At 49.4% G+C, this 23,041-nt stretch overlaps 1 protein-coding gene and 1 long non-coding RNA gene across 42 annotated transcripts in view; one reads left to right on the forward strand and one right to left on the reverse strand.

Moving 5' to 3' along the window:
* The window catches only part of PCBP3 (poly(rC) binding protein 3), a 300,088-nt gene that overhangs the window by 179,736 nt on the left and 97,311 nt on the right, over positions 1–23,041 (forward strand). The gene's annotated exons all lie outside the window — the stretch shown is intronic.
* Positions 4,704–13,344, reverse strand: LOC129022291 (uncharacterized). Its single transcript, XR_008496345.2, has 3 exons — positions 13,211–13,344; positions 9,452–9,502; positions 4,704–8,085 (listed from the first exon to the last, which is right to left on the reverse strand). It is a non-coding gene; the product is annotated as an uncharacterized LOC129022291 (long non-coding RNA).

Genomic DNA, 23,041 nt, shown 5'->3' on the forward strand with positions numbered 1-23,041 from the left:
ACTTTTTGGTCTAAAACTGATTGTACTAGCACCTTTTGCGAAATGACCTCTGCAGTCCCCATGACCCCTCAGGTCAGTCACCTCTGTTCCCTGCGTGTCGTCCTTCCTGACGCCCCCTGGCGTGGCTGCTCTGCTGTGCCGGGAACACAGGGTTTCAGAGTTTTGGAAAACATCGGCCTTAATTCCTTCAGGGGACCTTCCACACTGTGCAGCTCCAGGAGAAGTCCTGCTGGGGATTCGGTTGAGGTGGTGTCTGGTCTCTTCATGAGTGGAAAGTGCAGCCATTTAACCCCCTTGAGCCCCTACCCCAGGCGTGGACTTGCTGCTGTGCAGATTCCCTTTCATGTCCCGCAGAACCATGCGTGTCCATTCTTCTGAGAGTTTTTTCCTGGTCCTCACACAGTGAGTGGGCTTGGCGTGGGCTGCGGTCTTTGGCTCTGTGATTCACCGACTCACCCAAAGGGGTGGCCAATGGGTGCCTGCAGGGCAGCCATGGCAATTCAGGGCCCATGGGCCTGGGTTCAGGGATGCTCCTCAAGAGTGTGGCAAAGGACCCCAGGCAAAGTAGGTTTGTTTGGTTTTTTTTATTTTTTAATTTTTATTTACTCATTTTGACACAGAGTCCTGTTCTGTTGCCCAGTTTGGAGTGCAATGGCATGATCTCGACTCACTGCAACCTCCGTCTCCTGGGTTCCAGCAATTCTCCTGCCTCAGCCTCCCTAGTAGCTGGGATTCCTCCGTCTCCTGGGTTCCAGCAATTCTCCTGCCTCAGCCTCCCTAGTAGCTGGGATTACAGGCACCCACCACCGCGCCCAGCTAATTTTTTTATTTTTAGTAGAGACGGGGTTTCACCATGTTGTCCAGGCTGGTCTCAAACTCCTGACCTCAGGTAATTCACCCGCCTTGGCCTCCCAAAGTGCTGGGATTACAGGCGTGAGCCACTATGCTCGGCCTGTTTGTTTCTTTTAAATAAATGTTTCTCAATTTATAATGTGCCTTTAGTTGATTTCCAGCATCCTAAAGTGGCTATTTTTGATGGTTTCATCCCATTTGTCATTGTCTTGGGCAGGGAATGTGCTGAGCCCTTCACTCTGCCTCCTGGGAGTCCTGCCTCCTGCATCGTTTCTCTCGGACACTCAGGACAAGTCTAAGGATCACATCACTGCACTCAGGTGCAAGTTCCTTTCCAAGAGCACATGTGCTTTTAGAACACTCCGAGTTTTGCTGTGTGTTTTGGATCTCATTTCCTTCTTTTTCTATATTTGTTCCATTGTCTAACTAAGAGACTCAGGGCATCAGGCAAGTCATGTCAGAAAGGTTGGCTTTAGAAGCCACATCCCAGAATTCCTAAACTTAATCATGGAAGGAGGGGCCAGACTGACAGTGCATTCCCTATGCCCTCTAAAGAGATTTCTCCGGTTTGGATTGCTTTATCCCCAGAGGTGTGCTGTAGAACCAGCCTGGGTTCATAGTAAATCTCTGCTTCCGCAACAGTGGTGAGCTCTCAGCCCTCCCTGCCCTGGTCTTGTCTCTAGGGCCTGTGGGTCTTTGTGGACTCATGGTGTGGGTGGGTTTCTGAGGGTGTTGGTAGCCGTAATGGTTCCACATGACGAAACCCAGACGGCTGCTCCCCACTGTGTATCCATCCGAGTTTACCTGCTGCTTTGCTGGCTGATGTCTACAAGGACATAGATGGCCTGCATCTGGGAGGGGCTGCAGGAAAGCTGGGCAGGACATGGGGCCATTAGAAGAGGTGAGACTGTCATCAGCAGTAAAAAGTGGAACAGCCCGGGGAGCCCTTCTTGTGGGTTTATGGCTTAAGGTCCGAGTACAACTTTGTTTGAAAGAAATGCCTTCCTCCTGAGAAAATATTGACAAGCCTGCAAGCCCTGCACCCTGCAGGTGGGCAGCTGCAGAGAAGGGACACCCTGGTACCTGGCAGGGGGCCTCAGCCCTGGCCTGCATACAGCAGGTGTCCCTGCATTGGCTCTGAGCTTGTGCCACACAGGAGGTGGCTGTGATGCCCTTGCTCTGAGGTTCTAACTGCTGTGGTCTTGGTGGTTCAGGGATGTTTGCTCCTGAGTGACTCCGAAGTGAAAGCAGGGCTAGGTCACCACAGAATCTAGATGACGTTCTCAGCGCCTTCCTGGGAGTAAGTGGCTGCCTAGGCCACTGCTGCCTGTCTGCGTGGCTGCTCTGTGGGGCCTGGCCCTCCTCCCTGATCATCATCTCTTAGGAAATGAGGAAAGGGAGAGTGTCCCCGCAGCCGTGGAGAGCCCAGGACCTGAGCGCTCAGCTGGCCCTCCCGTGTGACCCGTGTCCTGCCTGCCGCCCAGCACCCTTCTGTCTTGTCCCTCAATCCATGGCTGGTGATTTCAGGAGGGGTCTGCCACTCCTGGCTGCTCAGCAGGCTCCTCCCTCCCAGTTGGCAGACCAGTGTCACCGTGGATGAGTTTCCTTGAGATTGTTTTTCTGTATTAGACAGAGGAGACCCTTTCTTATTTTTCAGGGCTTATATAGATCATTATTTCTTTTTGCATCTCAGTAGGAATTTTGCAATTCAGTAGGGAAATGCTGGAAACTGGGAGGAGGGAAGACTCCTCACTTTGTCTGGGGAGGGGAAGTTCTGTCAGGCAGGACATCAAGGTTGTCCCAGCAGAAGTGGGGTTGGTGGTGGGACGTGGGGGCCCATGTGGAATCTTTCACAGGGAGGGATTCAGTGCATACAGTGCATACAGTGACAGGGAAATAAATCCAAATGAGTTTTTCCTTATTTTAACTATTAGTATTAAAATACATTTACTTCCAAGTTACTACCTATGAAAGAAAAAAATATATAACTAAAAAGGAAAAGAAAAAAGCGGTGAGGGCGGGGCGCAGTGGCTCACGCCTGTAATCCCAGCACTTTGGGAGGCCAAGGCAAGGTCGGGAGTTCGAGACCCGCATGGCCAACATGGAGAAACCCTGTCTCTACTAAAAACACAAAATTAGCCAGGCGTGGTGGCACATGCCTGTAATCCCAGCTACTTGGGAGGCTGAGGCAGGAGAATTGCTGGAACCCCGGAGGTGGAGGTTGTAGTGAGCCGAGATTGTGGCATTGCACTCCAGCCTGGGCAACAAGAGTGAAACTCTGTCTCAAAAAAAAAAAAAAAAAATTAATTAATTAAATAAATAAAGCAGCGAGAATGAGACAAGTCCAGGTGTCATGTTACCTCAATGCATTTGAACGGTTCAACTTTCCTGTTAAAAGACAGGCACTAAGAGCTACTCTGATCCACATAACTCAGGTGAATGTGAGGATAACTACGCTCAGTGAAAGAAGCTTGACATGAATGAGTCTAAACTCTCTGATTTCACGCATGCAAAATTCTAGGTGTGTGAAGTACTCTGCGGTGACATGAAGCAGGTGCGTGGCCTTCAGCTTCTAGGAGGATAGAGTCAGGGTGCCTTCCCTGTCCTCCCCACCAGGCATGACAAAGGTGCTGGGTATTTTATATAAAACATGCATAAAAGATTCTGAAAGGTGGGAAGAAGAAGGCCAGCCAGCCACATACCTCAGGACCCATGGGACGACATGGTGGTGAGTTCCCTGGGTCATTTGTTCCAGATGGGGCACTGGACAAGTCAGAAAACTAGAAATGCCAGTGGGTACAGGCAAAAAGCAAACAAGAAAATAAAATCCTAACAAACCTTGTTCTCTCTAACCAGAGGAGCAGGAAACAGGCAGCCTAGCCATTCTGTCTAACCAGAGGAGCAGGAAAGGGGAAGCCTACCCAGACAGAACAAAATGTGCTCTGCCTTGGCCAGACCTCCCCAAAACTGTGGCCACAGCCTCCCCTGAGTCAGGAAAGGCCAAGTGGAGAGTTGAGGCTTCCGCTTGCCCCCACCTGTGTCAAGGTGCTCCAGTCCACACCATGGGGGCATCAAGGAGACTGACGGGGACACATACTCCCAGCTGAGCCAGGCTCTCAAGAGCGCTCCCCACTCCCGTGTCCCTGGGGACCACATGGGGACTGGAGCTCCTTACCTGCTCAGCAGGGACAAGGAACCCTTTCCATCTGGGCATCAGCTGAGGCCAGGGGTGGAACCTAGATGCCTCCTCTAACCTGGCGGCAATGAGGCAGCACACCTCTGCCCCTGCTGCGATGGTGTCGGAGGAGGCCAGTGAAAATGAGATAAAAGAAGATCTGGACATGATCATCACGTCACATCACATGGCCAGGTTTCAACTGCAGGTCCTCACACACGCCAAGAACCAGGAAGACTCCAGTTCAGCTGACAAAAGGCAATCGACAGACACCAACGCCAACACCAAGATGCCATGGGCACCGAAGTTACCCAACAGGGGTTTTAAAAAAGACATCATAAAGATGCTTCAGTGAGCCGTCACCAGCTCGACACGGTGAGGAAGTGGAAAGTCTCAGCCAAGCGAAGACGGAGGGCCAACCAAGTTGAGGTTTCAGAACTGAAAGTACAGCCACCAGAATTTAAAAACTCACATTGTACACTGTGATGTATGCAGTTTTATGTACATCAGTAACATCTCAACCAAGCTGTTAATAAGCAGAACTTAGGGTCCCAGGGAAGTCCAAGGACGCACTCTTCATGAGACCTCAATTAAAAGACCCAGAAAGTTTAAAATGAAAGAGATGGAGGAGTTGCCAGATTCATACCAACAGGAGAAAGAAAGAAAATTTGGAACCAACCTGGCCAGGAATGTGGGCTGAGACTTTGTGCTGCTGGTGCTGCTGTCTGGGAAGGATGGAGAGCGGCTCTGAGGGGCTTGGGGAGGCTGCAGTAATGAAAGGTCCTCAGATGCCAGTGGCTGATACATAGACAAGTTTATTTCCTGTTCACCTGTGTCAGCTGTGACTCTTGTCTTCAACCCCTTCCCAAGCAACTAGTGCAGCCCCCATCTGGAGTGTCATTGGCGTTGGAGCAGAGCAGTGAGAGCACAGACAACCACCCGCAGGACGGGAGTTGTTCTTCCCACAAGAGACGCCATCTGGCCAAGACTTCAGGGGGTGGGAAGTGTAGGCCTCTCCCAGGGACAGGCAGTGAATATGCATGAGCAGTAATTCAGTCACCATAATTTGCCCTTCTGGTCACAAATATTTGCTTCCCAGCTTTCCCCATGCAAAATAAACCCTACCCAAGGAAGATGGCCCCAAAGTCTGGTCCCTTCATGGCACCAGGCTTAATGCCCGGACTCTTAATATGGTGTGTTACTCTCACTCTGGATTTGCCCCCTCGTGCTCTGGAAACCTCAGAGCCAAGAAGCTGCCCACTGCCCTCCCACCCCAGTATACATGGGTGGGATCAGTTTGCAACAACTTGAACCAGCCACACTTTCCAGTGGAGCTGAAATGGGAAATGCTGGGTACTCCTGCAGCCCAGCCCTGCTGAAAGCCTGCTGGGCACATGCAGGACATCCTCCATCCTCTGTCCCTGTCATTCCTGTATCCTCTGGAGCAGGTGCTGGCATTTCCATGAAAGGCGGATGGTAAATACTCAGGCTGGGTGGGCCCTGTGCTGTGTGTCCACTGTGTGCAACTCAAAGGTGCCTGCTCGGCTTTCCTCCTTGGCCACAGGGAAGCGGGCCTGGGAGAGTGTGTGTCCCTGGAGGCAGAGTGGCCTCTCCGCCCCGCAGCCCCTCGCACGCTTGACTTCTGGTCCCTCAGGAGGCAGCCTGCTCTGAGTGCCCACGGTCACGCCCGGGCTCCTTTGAGGGCTGGATGGAGGAGCTCCACCTCTGTCCCAGTGCCCCCTAGCAGCTCTGCCCAACTGGAAGCCTTGTGTCAGCGGTGTAGACAGAAGGTGTTGTGTCTGACTTGTGTCTGCCCACATTTTACAGGTCGAACTTACCAGGTGAAGCTGGATTATTCCCGGCCTCCTTATAATGGAAAGAGCCAGTCTAGGAGCTGGGACAGGGATGGAAGGGCCATTGGCCGAGTATGAGATGGCATTTCACAACTCCAGGGTGCCACGGTTTCACAACTCCAGAGCAGGGGTACAAGCCTGTCCTCTGCTGCTCTGGGCCAGGGCTCTGGATGGGCCCCACGTGGTGGGGGCCTTCAGATTATCTGAGATTCAAAGCTCTTTGGAGAGAGGACACTTTGCTGGGGAGAAGGTGCATGGTCCATTTCTCCAGGAGTCCATGGCTTCTGCAATTGTGAGCTGCTGTCCTCATCGAATACTCTCAGCACGCTGGCATAGCTCCCTGCACAGGGAGCCCGGGACCAGGCAGAGGGCGCTGGGCAGAATCCCCAACCGCTGGGCCTCTCTTTGCCATTCTTTCTCTCTCTTCTCGGCATTCCTTCTCTGGGCCTGGCTTTAGAGTGTCCCAGTGTCTCCTGCAGTGTTTTCTGAACTTTTTGTGGCCTAGAGGTACCAGGATGGTTCTTTTAGACACTTGTAAGAAGCCAGCCACAGGAAGCTACTTTCCTTGTGCAAATCCTGGGTTACTGGGTTTCCTCACCCCAGACCCCACCTGAAGAGCAAAGTTCTGAAGGAGAAGTGGCTGTTAATGCAGTGCAGCTGGCTACACCCAGTGCGAAGGGAGTCCCCACTGTTCCTCCACGGGCTGCCCAGGCACCCTTCAGGGCCCTCCCCACCTGCCCCCCAGGCTCATACACTTGTCCCACTTGAAGCGGGGAGGCCTGGTTCCCCTGGCATTCTGCTGCCGGGAAGATGCAGCTCTAGGGCAGTGCAGGCATGTTCTTCAAGTGGGCCCTCCTCCTCCTGGCAATCTCACCATGCCGTGGCAACTGCCAGTAACCTCAGCTTTCACCCACCAGCCTGAGACCAGCTTCCGCTGCCCTGCTGCGCTCGCTGCGGTCTCCACTTTAGTTTGGGGCCTGCCTGCTCAGCAGGGGAGCGGCCTCCCTGGGCCTCCAAGAGCCATATTTCCCTAGGCAAGTGGGAGGCTGCGGCCCCAAGGGGATGGAGAAAGCCTTCCCCTGACCCTTTTGGGGGCATGCAGTGCATGTGGGCCCTGCAACCCTAGACCAGTCTCCAGGCAGGGCAAATGGCCCCTCTGTGACCCATAGCCTCGTCCTAACGTGTGCAAATGTGCACTGTGGAGACCACTCCTGCCCCTACCCTGGGAGCCTGAGCCCCTCCAACGGCACTGCCTCTGCAGGGAGCCCCCCTTTCCTGCACAGTGCAGGCATCTCCTCTGAGGCTGCTTCTCTGAGCCCCTCCATGGGAGGATCATGAACACACAGCCTTTCAGAGGCCTCTGTAATGCACTGAGCAGTTGTGTCACTGAACGTGAAGAGGGGACCTGCCAGACCATGGACAGCAGGCTCGCTGGGAGAGCAGGGTGGAGGGAGGCCACTGACGCGGGAGCCCCGCTTTGGGGGTGTGTGTGCACATGCTCAGCACAGCCTAGGGCAGGGCTTCTAGCGCAGGCAGTGCAGCACCTGGCTCTGGAGGCCGCTGAAGGGAGAGAAGAAAGCCTGGACCAGGAGGACACCAAGGGCCACCCCTGGGACAGTGGCTGCCCCTTTCCACCCCTTCCCCCTTGTCTGGGTTGTGAAATGGTAGAAGCTCTTCTCTAATTAAATGCTCATCCTTATGTAAATCATAGCTTTAATAAAATAATTAATCAATGGTTTGGGAATTGGGTATATGAACATTTATAAGCCAGCGTTATGATGCCGAAAATGTTTCATGATGAGGCCTTCCCAGAAAGGCAGGGAATCGAGAGTGATGTGTCACCGTCCACCTTTGTCCCTGCTGTCTATGAAGAAGGAGTGCTGTACCCTCTGCCCTTCTCTCCCGGGCTCTTGGCAGTCTCCCCGGCCAGCAGCCCTCCCCACACTGCCCAGGCGGAGCGGCCCCTCTGCCCCCACTCTGGAGCTGAAGCTAGTTTTCTCAATGAGTGTCTCTGGAGTCTGTCCTGCCCTCCTGCTGGCTTGTTCTCTCCTGGCCTCGAGGAAAGGCCTCCTGACTTGCCTCCCTGCAGCTGGCTCTGCTCCAAGGGCCATGATCACTGGCTCACTGAGGTGTCTGTCCAGGCCAAGAGGCTGGCTAGCTCCAGGCAGATCCTCCATGCACTCCTCGGGGTGGCGCCGGCTGTCTCTACAAAAAAATATAAAAATTAGCCAGGTGTGTGGCATGGGCCTGTAATCCCAACTACCCAGCAGGCTGAGGTGGGAAGATTGCTTGAGCCCAGGAGGTGCAGGTTGGAGTGAGCCAAGATCACACCACTGCTGTCCAACCAGGGCAACAGAGTTAGATGCTGTCTCAAAAAAAAAAAAAAAAAGTATCAAAACTGATAAACAACTTAGGGAATTAATGGAAGAAAACATGAGAATTTGATGTGCATATAGATGGTGAGGTCTGTTGTTGAAAGTCTGGTTCTCAGCAGGATTTTCTAAAGAATTTCATAGCTTTCCAACCTGAATTGTACTGTATTCCACACACTGGAAAACACTGCACTGGTCATGTTACTGGAAGGGGGTTCCAATCCAGACTCCAAGAGAGGGGTCTTCAATCTCACACAAGGAAGAATTCAGGGCAAGTCCATAAAGTGAAAGCAAGTTAGTTAGTTAGTTTGTTTATTTTAGACAGACTTTCGCTCTGTCGCCGAGGCTGGAGTGCAGTGGCGCAAATGTGGCTCACTGCAACTTCCATCTCCCAGGTTCAAGTGATTCTCCTGCCTCAGCCTCCTGAGTAGCTGGGATTACAGGCATGCACCAGGATGCCTGGCTAATTTTTGTATGTTTAGTAGAGACAGGGTTTCATAATGTTGGCCAGGATGGTCTCGAATTCCTGACCTCATGTGATCCTACCACCTCGGCCTCCCAAAGTGCTGGAATTACAGGTGTGAGCCACGGCACCCGGCCAAAGCAAGTAGATTAAGAAGGTAAAGGGATAAAGAATGGCTACTTCATAAGCAGAGCAGCCCCGAGGGCTGCTGGTTGCCCATTTTTATGGTTCTTGATTGTATACTAAACAAAGGGGGGATTATTCATGAGTGTTCTGGGAAAAGCATGCTCAATTCCTGGAACTGAGGGGATTTTACACCATACGGGGTAACTTCCTGATGTTGCCACGGCGTTTGTAAACTGTCATGGCGCTGGTGAGAGTGTAGCAGTGAGGACGACCAGAGGTCACGCTCATCTCCATCTTGGTTTTGGTGGGGTTTGGCCAACTTTTTTACTGCAACCTGTTTTATCAGCAGGGTCTTTATGACCCTGTATCTTGTGCTGACCTCCTATCTCATCCCAAGACTTAGAATGCTTATTAGTCTGGGAATGCAGCCCAACAGGTCTCAGCCTTATTTTACCCAGCCCTTACTGAAGATGGAGTCACTCTGCCAAACACCTCTGACAGTCAGAACTTCAGCTTTGGGAAATTGACCGCTCTCAGCTGTGCAGCCACCCCGGGACCCCACACCTACATCATGTTGACATAAGTCCCACCCCCATGGCCCCGTGCCGACCTCGTGTTCTACAGTGAGTGAGTTGTGGCTTCCTCCTGACATTGAGCACTCCTAGGAGCAAGAGAAGAAACAAATTTGGCAGATGGAGCTTAACAGATGCAGCTGTATTGGTTCGTTTTCACACTGCTATAAAGACATACCCAAGACTGGGTAATTTATAAAGGAAAGAGGTTTAATTGACTCACAGTTCCACATGGCTGGGGAGGCCTCAGGAAACTTACAAGAAACTTAGAATCATGACAGAAGCTGAAGGGGAAGCAAGCACCTTCTTCACAAGGCGGCAGGAGAGAGAAGTGTGGGTGAAGGAGGAACTTGCCAGACAAAACCATCAGATCTCGTGAGAACTCGCTATCATGGGAATGGTATGGTAGAAACTGCCCCCATGATCCAATCACCTCCCGCCAGGTCCCTCCACATGTGGGGATTGTGGGAATTACAATTCAAGATGAGATTTGGGTGGAGACACAGCCAAACCATATCAGCAGCCAGCAAGGCTCTCTGTGGGCAGCTGTGGGCACATGCAAGGGAAGGAGTGGGCACTCCCATCCAGCAGGCAGAGACACAGCCTCAGGCCATGGGCAGGCAGGAGCTACCCCCACCTCGCGGTTGTTAAGTAACTATGTTACATAGTAACTGTTGGCAGTTGTTAAGTAACTATGTTACATAGTAACTGTAGGGCAGTAGGGCTTTCATTCATCAATATGTAGCATTTGTATGTTCACACAGTTTTGGACTTTGCTTGCTGGTTACTTAATGCCATCAGATGGAAAGCTGAGAGAAAGCCTATGGTCCCTCCAGGCATCTCTGTAAAGAAGGCAATGCCAAGCTGAGGGGTGCTTCCCAGGCCTCACAACAGCACAACCTTACTTAGAACCTAAAAAATCCAGCATGCTACTTGTGCATGCCAGGCTCAGAACTTTCCCACGTTGGCCCCTGGCAGCTTATTCACAAAGACTGTCTGGTTCCAGCCAACTGCCGAGGTGCTGCCTGTGTCAGGAGAGTGGGTGGAGGAGGAGAGAAGGGCTTCTCGGGACAGAGGGTGTTTCTGCTTCACTAGGATTCCAGACACGGGCCACCCCCCTGAGCATGACTGGATGGTGCCCAGGCCTAGTGTATGCACCCATGAATGTGAATGGCCAGTGCCAGTGGCAGAGGCCAGGCCTAAGGGGCTAAGAGCTCCGGAAGGATTGTCTGTTTCTGGGCAGACCACAGGTGGCTGCTGTGGCCCCATGCAGGGCAGAGTCACGGAGGGACCACCTTGCTGGGAGGAGCTTGCAGCCCTGCCTACCTGGGCAGAAGTTCAAGGAACATCTGACTCCCTTTTAAAGTCATAAAATCATATTTGAATATGAAATCTTCTGTTTTTTAAATGTTGGAAACAAATTTGGACCATGTTGGCGATTGACTCACCTGTGCTTGTCACCACCTCTGAGGATGGCATGGATGTTACCTGGTCACCAGAAGGAAAGCCAAGCACAGGGAAGGCTGGGGGCTGAGCCAGGACATGTCCTGGGTAGGGAAGGGAGGAGCTGGGCTGGCCAGCACCCCCACAGGCTGGGACTGCCACCGAGGCTCTGATTCACCAGTCCACAGGGCCCAGGAATCTGGGTCTACATGGAGGTTGTCAGGGGCCCAGACTCCAAGCAAGGCCAGGCTGAGCAGGCCCCTCAGGAAGATGCTGCACAGTGACTGGAGCCCAGCTGGCAGCTTCTCTTCCTGGCAGTGTTGTGTCCTGTCACCAGCGGTCAGAGCACCCTCTGACCAGGGTGCATGTTAGAGCAGGGACTGGAAGTCGTGAATGAATGACTAAATGCTTTCCTAGAGGTTGACCGAAATTTGTGATTAGCTAGGATGTCCATTTCCAAGGCACAGCATGTGCTGTGACAGTCTGGGGGTGGCCTCCCCATGCAGCTTGTGCTTGGGGAGGGGCCAGCTGCCTCCTTGCCACTGCCCAGCATAGCTTGTCCCCATGCCCACCAAAGAGGTCCTCGTGCTGGCCTCACAACAGAAGACGGCCACGGCCCTGCTCTCCCCAGGCCACCACGTCCACGAGTGCTGCAGCGTGAGGGTGCAGCCTGGCGCCTCGGAGGCAGCAGCACCTGTGAGACGGCGTGCAGATGGAAGTAGGCCAACAGACTCCAAAGGAAGCACCACTGAAAAACCAGATGCGTCTCTCAGAGGGGGCCCACGAGGGAGGTGGTATGAAAGGTTTTTAAAAGGCCAAAGCAGACTTCGGAGCTGCCTCTAGAGGAGAGCAGCAGGTGAGTTCCAAGGTCACCTGGCACACTTTTCAGCAGAGCCCAGGAATGCCCACTTCTGAACGCTGAGTGCAGACCCCAGCTTGGGAGGCCTGCGGCAGCAGGAATGGGGAGGAACTGTGAGTCCCTCAAAGCGCTGCTGGAAATGTCACTCCACTCGGTGTCCACCCGCGCTCGGGGTAGGCAGCGTCACTGAATGACGCGGGCAGCTGGGGAGGCTGGTTCGCGAATGCCACAGCAGCCTCTGCTGACGTGGGGGCTGCTCCCCACTCACAGAGCCACAGGTTCCTGTGGGTTCTTTTACAAGGATGTAGGAATCATAGGAGTTGGGTACATCTTTTCCTGAGATAAGAGCCAGATGAGGGGAGCCAAGACAGAGAACAGCCCACATCTGCCCTGGGCCCCGGGGGCGGGGCCTATGCAGGCTCCCAGGAGTGTGGGTGGGGCCTGTTTAAACTTCATTCCCGGGTACCTGCCTGGGAGCCTCCTCCTGCACAAGACTTGCCCCACTCCGGAGGCTTAGCAGCACCTGAGCTGCTCTGTGGCCTGTTGGCAGAGAGGAGTCTGGGGCTCCTGTGCGCAGGGGTCACAGCAAAGCCAAGTGGCTGTAGCACCTTTAACACTGGCCCCTGGTCTCTACACCCACCTGCCGGCCATCAGCTCCCAGCCGCAGCCGGCACTGACCTGGAGCACCTTAAGGACCCGCTCTGCAAGTCCCTGTGCATCCGAGAGGTCAGAGAGGCAGAAATATAGTTCCAGGGTTCAAACCTAATATGCCTCAGCATTCTGGGCACTCACATGGTGTGCTGGGCCTGGCCTGCCATATGGCCCCTGCGTGAGGAAGACAGAGCCTGGGCATGGCCCCACATCCCTGTGAGCTGCCCATGGGCCTGGACCCTGGCTCTGGCAGACCAGGCTGCATAGCGGATCAGCTTCTCCTGAGCCATCTTCAGCCAGGCCACACCTGCCAGCTTGGGCCAGGAACAGGCAGACCCTGGGCCCAGGGTCTTGAGCTTGACCCGCAGGAAGTCTGGGCCTTATGCTCTGGGGAGAGGAGAGTGCAGAAAGCCAGCGTCACGACAGCCCCAGGGGAACAGGCCCCAGGCCTGCGGGGGTCTGGATCTCAGTTCCACAGGGGAAGCTGTGGCCGCAGGCATGGTGACCTCACCAAACAAAAAGCTGCCCATCTTCCAGAATCTGAGCAAGAAGTTTGTGAGTCCTTGATCACCAGAGGGGCAAGGTGGGGCCCGAGATGACAAGGAGTCCAGGCCACCCACAGTAGCTCCTCCTTCAGCCTTACAGAGGAGCTGCCTGGTCTGCTCGGAGCTTTGTGTGCTTTCCTGGCTGTGGGCTGCCCCGCTCCGGGGGCCAATGTCAGCAGACCTGTGGGGGATACAAACGGAAGGAACCTCGGACCCCTTGCTGGTACCTCCTTACTCATCTGATTCAAACCCTCCCAATCCTGCCTCCAAAGTGGACCCTGACTCTCCCCAGTCCTTACCGTCCAGTCTCCAAGACCAGCCCACTCAGGCAGTGGCCGGAGGACAGCCCGCCTGTGCCAGGCCTGTGTGTGCCTTTCCTGGCATCTGGAATGGGGTTTGGTGCTTGCTGCCTGTGGCCAGGCCTGCTGGTCATGTCTTCCCGCCCTGCTGGGCCTCATCTCCGTGACAGCGTCTTGGCCTTCCTCCCATCCTTTGTAAGCGCTGCCTGGTCCGGGATCATGTGTGCCGGCTCCTCTGCTTGCAGTACTTGGCTGCACTTTCCAGTGTATTCATTAAAATGATGTGATGTGAGAATTAGCATATGACACATACGTAACGTGAGCTGCGGAACATAGCTTTCTAATGAACAGCCATGACGCCAGGACCAGGCTAAGTGGGATGACCTGTGCTGCCGTGGGTACTTCCTCTTCTGGATCCTCCTCTCCCAGACGTTACCATGATCCTGCATTTTGTTTTCTCATCTCTCTTTAAAATAATTTTATTTTATTACACATGATTGCTTGTTTCTGAACTCTTAGAAAGTGGTATCAGTCCCTACATAGACTTCCCAAACCTGTTCTTTTTAGTCACACACAAGGTGTCTTAGATGGGTGTGTGTTTCTGGGCAGAGCTGCAGTTTGTGTGCCCAGCTGCATAGTGTTCCACTGTATGTTCCACTGTGTGAATATGCATCATTTATTTCTTTTTCCAGCAGGGTCATGCGACTCGCTTGCCATTGTGAGTGGCACTTCCGTGGATTTTCCTTTGTGGTTTTTTTTGGTGCACACGTGAGGTGTTTTTGGTTTAAGGAAGTGGAATTGCCGCATCATAAAGTCTGTGAAAGGTGAACTTCCAGGAACTTTCAGGGGCATGTCAGTTTTTGTTTCAAAGCGCGGGTACCAATTCCCATCCCCCAGCAGCGTGTTAGCGCCACGAATGATCTACCAACATTCTGAATGTTTGCCAACGCAGCGAATATAAATAACGTTTCACTGCGGTCTGTATCTCCCGTTCCACGTGCTCTTGTGCTGTGACTTTGATTCACCTCCCACCAGTGAGGGGATCGTGACCCTCCCTTTAATCTGGGCAGGCATGCACTTCCAGCAGAAATGATGTTATGTGACATCTGTGTCCAAGCCACAGGCAGCAGCACAGCGCTGCAGAGCTCCCAGGATGCTGGCTCTTGGAGCCTAGGGATGACGCTGTGAGAACAGGCCACGGTGCCCTAGCTCCACGTTGTAGGGCATGGCTACGTGCATGTGGAAATTCTCCTGCGGGCGGTTTCAAGTCAAAGCCCACTTGTAGCCCTGGGTTGTCTGCCTCTTGGGGGTAGCGGCCGTGTGGAATGCCTGCATTCTGGATTTGGCTGGCTGCCTCCTCTGGCATGGTGCAGAGCCCACCTGCAACCCCGTATTTGCCCTGGTAGATCTGAGGCGCGATTCCATTCAGAGTTATTTTTCCTGTGAGGCGAGCGAGCTTCCTAGGTGGCACTGCACGTTGCACCACATGGCATGATGAGGCGTGTGGTCTGGCCACTCCTTCACTGGTGCTGAGACTGAGGAGTGAGCTTAGGGGGTCAGCCTGATCCGCCACTGCTGGGTTCCCCACCAGCCTTGCAGTTTGCTGTCAATATTCACTGATGGTCATTGCCTGGATGCAGTACACCATTAGGGACTGCAGAACGGTGATTTTCTAATTGTGTTGTTCTTTCTGTACTTATTAGTTGGGATTCATCTATGTGGAATAACGTTTGCCTCATCTACTAGGGCTGTTTGGTTACCTAAACTATGGTTCATGCCGGAAAGGCAGGATAGATGCTTCATTCTTTGCACTCAGTTGTTCTCACTGGGATGAGTTGGTTTCTGGAAGCCCCAGTATTGTCCTGTGAGTTTGTGTCTTTCCCTGCTTTTCTCTCCCTGTGAGGCATCATTGTTAACTGGTGGATGTTATACACACAGTGGAGTTTGGCCAGTGCAGCTGCCATTTCTTTACTCAAACTGTTCTGTGGTTTTTGGGCTCCCCTCACTTTCCGATGTAGCCACATCAGTCTTGGATGGCTTCATTGCCTTCTGTCATATGGGTTCCCACCTTACCTTTTACATTTTCTTCCACAGACTGTCTGGAATCAAACTCTTTTAGGAGACCTGTTTTTGTCCTAATAATAATAATAATACTATTTGGGGAGTAGTATTTAGAGACCACAGCGTGAGTATTAGGAGTGCTTATTGCAATTGGGTTGTCATTGATTTTTTATAATTTAGTGAACAGAAATAAGAAATGTTTGTAATTTTAAAAGAAGAGAAAATTAAGATAAATATTTCTAAATCATATTTAAGATTACATTAACTTAAAAATTTAAAATTTATACTAGTTTTTCTTTTCTCTCATCATTACCATGATTACTTATTTGTTTTAGCCTAAATAAATATATAACAGGTTTGGAGAATAATACCAATATTATGATTAATGACTAAATTTAGAGCAATATATTTCTTTGCACTTTTTTCTGTCTGTATAATATATGCCCTTGAGGATATGCAGTCAGATTCCTGTGTTTTAAGGTCGGTGCCCACAGTCCTTCTCTCTGTGGTTATAGCTTCAACTGAAATTCCTGCATTTGATTATGTAAAATACAAACATTTACATGATTCTAAAGTCAAAATTATTGCAAGCGCTATTCACAAAAGTCTCACTTTCCTCCCTTTCTCTCCATTCAGTTCCCTTCCTTCTCCTGTAAGTAGCTTTTAAGTTTTTTAATCTTTCCATTTTTCTCTTTTTGAAAACATGAACAAATGTGTGCATACATGAATTCTTCAACTTAGTAAACTTTTCCTCCATGTTCATATTTCTTTTCACTTTTAGGAAGGTTTGTATTTTTTTCTTGGCTCTATATTATCACTCTGTATATAATTCACATAAACCCCTCTTTTTACATAATTTCTATTGACTTACTATTATAAGCAGTATTAAAATTAGCCAGAAATCTCTTCTTCCTCCTCTCCCATTCCTAATTTTTGTTTGCTCTCCCACCTCTTCTCCCATTTCATTAGTGTATTAACTTTATATTTTAAGCACATTTAATGGTTACATATTATCCTGTCACCCTTAACTCCATCATTTAGTCCTAGTTCAGTAGTTAAATGTGTTTGACACTTATCACCATACTTGATGACAAAGCTTCTCCAGTTATTTCGTGGTTGGCCCAACCCCATTTTATATTATGTTCTTCAGGATGGGCTCATCAGAAAAATGTTTCCTGTGTTCTTGTGGAGTCATATCTTTTTATCTGTAGCCTTCACAGGAGAAGGGTAATTTGGCTTCATAAAATCCTTGATTCACGTTTTTCTCTTTAGTATCTTAAATATGTTGCTTTACGCCATGGTGATTCTGACAGTGTGTAGGCCTACGCTGATGTGTGTGTTTATGTCTTAGTTTTGTTGTTGTTGTTGTTTTTGAGATGGAGTCTCACTTTATTGCCCAGGCTGGAGGGCAGTGGTACGAACTCGGCTCACTGCAACTTCCACTTCCCAGGTTCAAGCAGTTCTCCTGCCTGAGCCTCCCGAGTAGCTGGGATTGCAGGCACCCGCCACCACACCTGGCTAATCTTTGTATTTTCAGTAGAGACGGGGTTTCACCATGTTGGTCAGCCTGGTCTCAAACTCCTGACCTCAAGTGATCCACCTGCCTCAGCCTCCCAAAGTGCTGGGATTACAGACATGAGCTTTTAACCAAAAGTTTAAAAATAAAAATATAACAATTTTAAGAATAGAAAGAAGCTTATAGAATAAAGATATAAAGAAAACATTTTGTGGTGCTGTACAATTTGTGTGTGTGTGTTTTAAGCTAAGTACTATAAAAAAATTTAAAAGCTTATAGAGTAAAAATGTTACAGTAGGCTGGGCACGGTGGCTCACGCCTGTAATCCTAGCACTTTAGGAGGCCGAGATGGGCAGATCACAAGGTCAGGAGATCGAGACCATCCTGGCTAACATGGTGAAACCCCGTCTCTACTAAAAAAAAATACAAAAAAATTAGCCGGGCATGGTGGAGGGTGCCTGTAGTCCCAGCTACTCAGGAGGCTGAGGCAGGAGAATGGTGTGAACCCAGGAGGCGGAGCTTGCAGTGAGCTGAGATTGTGCCACTGCACTCCAGCCTGGGTGACAGAGCGAGACTCCGTCTCAAAAAAAAAAAAAATAGTTACAGTAAACTAATTTAATGTATTGAAAAAAGAAAAATATTTTCATAAAATTAGGATAACCTAAGTGTACAGTATCTCTAAAGTCTACAGTAGTCATCCTGTCCCAAGCCTTCATATTTACTCACCACTCACTCATGGACTCACCCAGAGCAACTTCCAGTCCTGTCAGCTCCATTCATAATAAGTGCCCTAGATAGGTGTGCCATTTTATTATCGGCTCACTGCAGCCTTGACCTCCTGAGCTCAAGTGGTCTTCCCACCTTAGCTTCCTGAATAGCTGGCATGTGCCACCATGCCAGGCTAATTTTAATTTTTTTTGTAGAGCCAAGGTCTCCCTACATTCCCTAGGCTGGTCTCAAACTCCTAGGCTCAGCTGATCCTCCTGCCTCAGCTTTCCAAAGTGCTGGGATTACAGATGTGAGCCACTGTGCCCGGCCTTTTAAAATCCCTTATACCATATTTCACTGTAGCTTTTCTATGTTGCTTAGGTATGTTTAGATACACAAATACTTAGAATTGTGTCCCAGTTGCCTACAGTATTCAGTACAGTCATGTGTTGTATACCACTTTGTAGCCTAGGAGCAATAGGCTATACCATGTAGCCTGGGTGTGTCGGCTCTCTTACCTAGGTTTGGGTAAGTATATTCTACGATGTTTGCACAGTGATGAAATCACCTAACAGTGCATTTCTCAGAACATATTCTCGTCATTAATGCAGGACTGTGTGTCTCCCCACGTTCTTGGAAGATGCAGCAGGGATCGCAGTTGTATGTATGTTGGATCTCTTTTGCCTGTCTTTTGTGTCTGTCATGTTCTCCTGAACCTTTTTTACCTCTCTGTCTGTTTAATTATTTTCATTCTCTTCTTTCTGTTTTGTTCCTGTGCCTTCTGTGATGTCTCCTTACTCTTACATTTCTTCTACTTTTCATTTCTGAAAAAAAAAATCTAGTTTGTTCGTGAGTTCTGTCAATAATAAAATGTCTTCCTGTTTTCTTGCCATTCCACTTCTGAGATGTTCTAATACTATTTTAAATTATGTTCTTCTAAAATGATGGTTATTTTCTCAATTTTTAGTTCAGTTTCACATAGTACGCTATGAGTTTCGTTTTCTTTGTGTCCATAGTTTTTTGGTATATTTTCATTATATGCTACTGTGTTATTTATCATACTTTTACTTCTTTTTGGTAATATTCTCATACAGGATTTGATCATAATTCTTTGTGTCCCATTTTTAAATAAGAGTCTTCCTGGGCTATTAGGAGAAAGTTTTCTGTAGAGGAATTGGGAATGAGCCAAAGTAGCATTCCTAGCCTCAACAACCAAGAGGTCTCTCTGTTGTTACGGTGAAATATGTTTGAGGCCTCTGTGTGTGGACACTTCTGTCTCTGGAAATCACTTCCAACTCAGGAGGGCTCCCTTCCCTGACTATTGTCTAGAGACGCACAGCCTCTCTCTCTCCACGCTGAGCTGTTTGTTGCCTTCAATCACTGCCCTTTGTCACCAGTACATGCTGGGGCTCACCTCCTCTGGATCTGTCTTTCTCTAGCACTTTCAATACAAAAATGCCTCGTGTTCCAGGCTAGCTGAATTTGTGTTTTGCTTCGGGCAGTTTTCTTCCAGGAGATTCTCTGTGCAGAAGTGAGTCTTCATTGTGTATTTCTGAGATCCTTGAGGACTTAGGCCCTTCAGCATGGCTTAAATTTCCAGTGAACTCCTTTATAGTTCTTTTTTGTTGTGTTGTGTTGTGTTTTCTTGTTGCTTTCCTGGAACTTGGAGTCTACAAGTACGATTTGGAGTTTCTCCATTTGCTCTCAGGATATTCACCTAGATTCCCACTTGGTGTGAGAAATCATAAATTCAATTGCTTTAATTGCTGTAGGGATATTGAGATTGTCTGTTTCATTTTTTATTTTGTTTGTTTGTTCATTCTCCATATCGCCTACTTATTTGCTCAGGCTTTTTTAGAAACTTGGTTTAAGCCTGTCTGTAAAAAGCTCAGTGAAGCTGCTTTAAAATCCTGGTAAGGGAATTCTAGCATCTCTGTTATCTCAGTGTTGGCCCCTGTTGATTTTCTTTTCTCTTTCATATTGAGGTATGCCTAATGTTTGGCATGACAAATAATTTTTGTTTGTGTCCTGGATGTATAGGTTATTATGTTATGATAGTCTGAATCTTACCTCAATCTTCTGTTTTGGCCTCTGTTGACACCATGGGGAAGGGATGTCTTGTTACCAGCAAGCTAGGGTGGACATCCAGGCTCCTCCCTGGATCCTGGGGACACCACTGGTGGGGAGAAGGGTGCTTGGTACTGCTGGGTGGGAGTGGAAGCCGAGGCTCTCAGCTCAGCCCCTCTGACAGGGCAGGGCGCTGTGTGTGTCCTGTCCTCTCTGCATGGAGTAGGGCAGGTATTCTCAAATGCTTTCTGACTTAATAGGTTCCCCCTTTCCAATTCCTTTCCCTAGAGAGAGTTTTCTTGAGACTTTTTTTTTTCTGGTGTGTATCCTTTGGCATTTTTAAGTTGCAAGCTTTTCCAGTGACCTGTCTGAAATATACAGGAGGAAACACAAACAAAATGAACAAACAAATAAGAAACCCAAAGAATAGTGAACTCACCGCTGTGTCATTCTTCAAATCCCAAGGGCCCAGCCAGTGCCCCTTCTTCCCTCCAGCTGTCAGGGTTCTCTTCTGTTTGTTCCACATGTTATGTCCAGAGTTGTTGGCTGTGCTCAGCAGGAAGAATAGGGAGAGAGGTGTCTATTCCATCCTGTTCAGAACCAGAAGGCATGGCTTCCTCTACGTGACTACCATCCCCTGTGCCTTCGCAGTTGTTTTTCTTGATTAATCTCATCAGAGGGTTGTATATGATTTACACTTTAAGAACCAAATTTTATATTTACTGATGTTCTCAGTTGCCTTTGTTTCTTTGCTTAACTTCTGAACTTTTCTTTATTATTACCTTCTTTCCACTTTCTGTGGATACTTTCTGTTCTTTTTCTAACTTTTTAAATGGGATTCGTGACTCACTAATTTTGTGTTTCTTTACTCCTTTTAAAAGCTGTAAACTTTACTGTGAGTTCTGTTGCAGCTGTTTGCTACATATTTTGGCATGCAATAATTTTATTATTGTTGAGGTCTGTTTTCTGATCTCATCCATTTCTTATCTAGAAACGTTTAAAAAGTGTTTTGTCCAAGGGAATTGTAAAGTTATCTTTTGCTAATGATATTTAATTGCCTACTGAGTAGGAGATACGTTCTGTGGACTCCATGTTTTCAACATTTGTTGAAACCTGCATTGTGAACTAAAACGTTATCAATTTTTGTTTTGTTCTCTGAGAGCCTTAGGAGAATGTGTTACCTCTGCTTGTCAGGTACAGGGTTTTATATGCACACAAACACACATACACACTATCATGTTGTTTGTGCTGTTAATATACTCTGCATCTTTATTACTTTTGTGGGGTATACTCTTGTGAACTGTGAAGGAGAGAGGTCTGTTGGCATCTCCCGCCAGATGGCGATTTGGGGCCTGTGACCTCTGACCTCACTGCTCCTTCTTGTAGCATTCTTCCTCCGTTAATGCTCGTCTCTCTCCTTGACCTTCTTTCAGTCTTTCTTCTCAGTGTTTCTACCCAGAATTGCAGGCCCCAGCTTCAGCAGTCTGGTTGCGGACAAGGCCGTGCTTGTTTTTCACTGGGCTGGTCTGTCCAGCTCCAAGGCTGCCCTTCGAGCCGGACGATTGACCCACTGCATTAGGAAATGCTTTGCCGTCTTGGTGAGAGCCCCACTTTAGGGAGGTCTTGCGCACTGCTGCATGGAGCGTAGACACATTGAGTGGGAGGTGCCCCAGCACCTAAGGACTCTTATGATTGGGTGGCAGGGGTGGGTGGTGCTGCCCTGCCCTGCAGAGCCCTTCACACGGTCCAGATGTCACCCAGCCCGAGGTGAGGGAGCCCTGGGGTCACATTCTGCACCCTCCCTCCAGCATTGTCGCAGCCGCAGGCCGCCTGCCAGGGTAGAGTTCAGCATGGCTGGAGGATTTTGTGTGGCAGAAGTAGTGGAGATGGTAGGCAGGCTGGTCTCCGCGCTCCTCTGTGAGCACTATGTGTTGGTGCTCCCTGCCGACGGTGCTCCCTGCAGCATGGTTCCACGCGCACCGCAAGGGCAGCGTGGCTTCCTCATCTTAGACGTGACAGAATGGAGATAGTTCTGGGTGTTAGCCCACAAAAGTGGCAACGTTAGGGTCCAAACTCTGGTACATATGAAACCATGGTTCTTCTTTCTTCCTCTCCAGGCAGATTCATAAGAAGAAGACTGGGTCTGAGTTTATACACATATATAAGGTATATATATATATACACACACACACACATAAACTTTATATATATACATATATAAAGTTATGTATATATGCTTTATTTATATATATAGTTTATATATATGCTTTATTTATATATATAGTTTGTATATATATAGTTTATAAATATATATATATGCTTTATTTAAGGTTGAACAAAACTTTGCATTCATCAGAAGTTTCCTTTTATGAATTCTCAGACTTTTTTACTGGGTACCCCAGAGATTTAAGGTATCAGCTTGAATATCTTCTAAACTCTTCTCCCTCAAAGGACCATACCTGGATTCCCAAGGAGTCCACCTACGGAGGGGTCACTGACAGTTCTGCTCTCTTATGCCTTTTGTTAATCTTAACCAGCCTTGGTTAGCAAGGGGCACCTGCCACCAGATGATCTCTTACCAAGCCATAGTTTCCTGTCTGAAGCAGTTGCCCTGACGCTGAGAGGCATGAGGAGAATGTTACAGAGACAGCATGCTGCCTTGTGATTGTCTGAGGTTTGAAACCTTCTGGTGAAGCTGAAGCCATTTCTTAAGAGCCTGGATAATGCCATGAGCTGCTTAAGCACCCGTGTGCACATGTGTGTGTGTGCCTTTGCTGTGTGTGCCTTTGCTGTGTGTATGCATGTGAGCTGCTTAAGCACCTGTGTCCACACAAGTGTGAGTGCGTGCCTTTGCCGTGTGTATGCATGTGAACTGCTTAAGCACCTGTGTCCACACATGTGTGTGTGCCTTTGCCTGTGTATGCATGTGTGTGACCTGCTTAAGCACCCATGTGCACACGTTTGTGAGTGTGTGCCTTTGCCATGTGTATGCATGTGTGTGAGCTGCTTAAGCACCCGTGTGCATATGTATGTGAGTGTGTGCCTTTGCCATGTGTATGCATGTGTGTGAGCTGCTTAAGCACCCGTGTGCACATGTATGTGAGTGTGTGCCTTTGCCATGTGTATGCATGTGTGTAGTTTGCAGCTGAGTGCACTGCTTTTGTCTGGACTGTGCCCAGGAGGGAATGTGACACCGTTGGGGTCCTTGCCTTTGAAGCTGATTTGTTGTGGCAGCCAGTTCAGCATGTTCAGCAAGGTGTTAAAGCCACTGTTCTGCTGTCACTCCCGGGGTCTCACAGCCAGAGCAGGCCAGAGGTGAGGAAGGTGATCCCACACCTCCTTCGTCTCCTCCGTCTCCTTGCCTTCCTAAACAGCTGTGTTTCCCACTGAAAAGGGAGCTGCAGAGCATTTGCGCGTGGAGATTCCATCTCGTTTGTATCCAGCTCCATTAGGGCCTGCTCTCAGGCTCCCCTGGGCGT

Source organism: Pongo pygmaeus, chromosome 22, assembly GCF_028885625.2.
Source record: "Pongo pygmaeus isolate AG05252 chromosome 22, NHGRI_mPonPyg2-v2.0_pri, whole genome shotgun sequence".
NCBI classification, from domain to species: domain Eukaryota; kingdom Metazoa; phylum Chordata; class Mammalia; order Primates; family Hominidae; genus Pongo; species Pongo pygmaeus.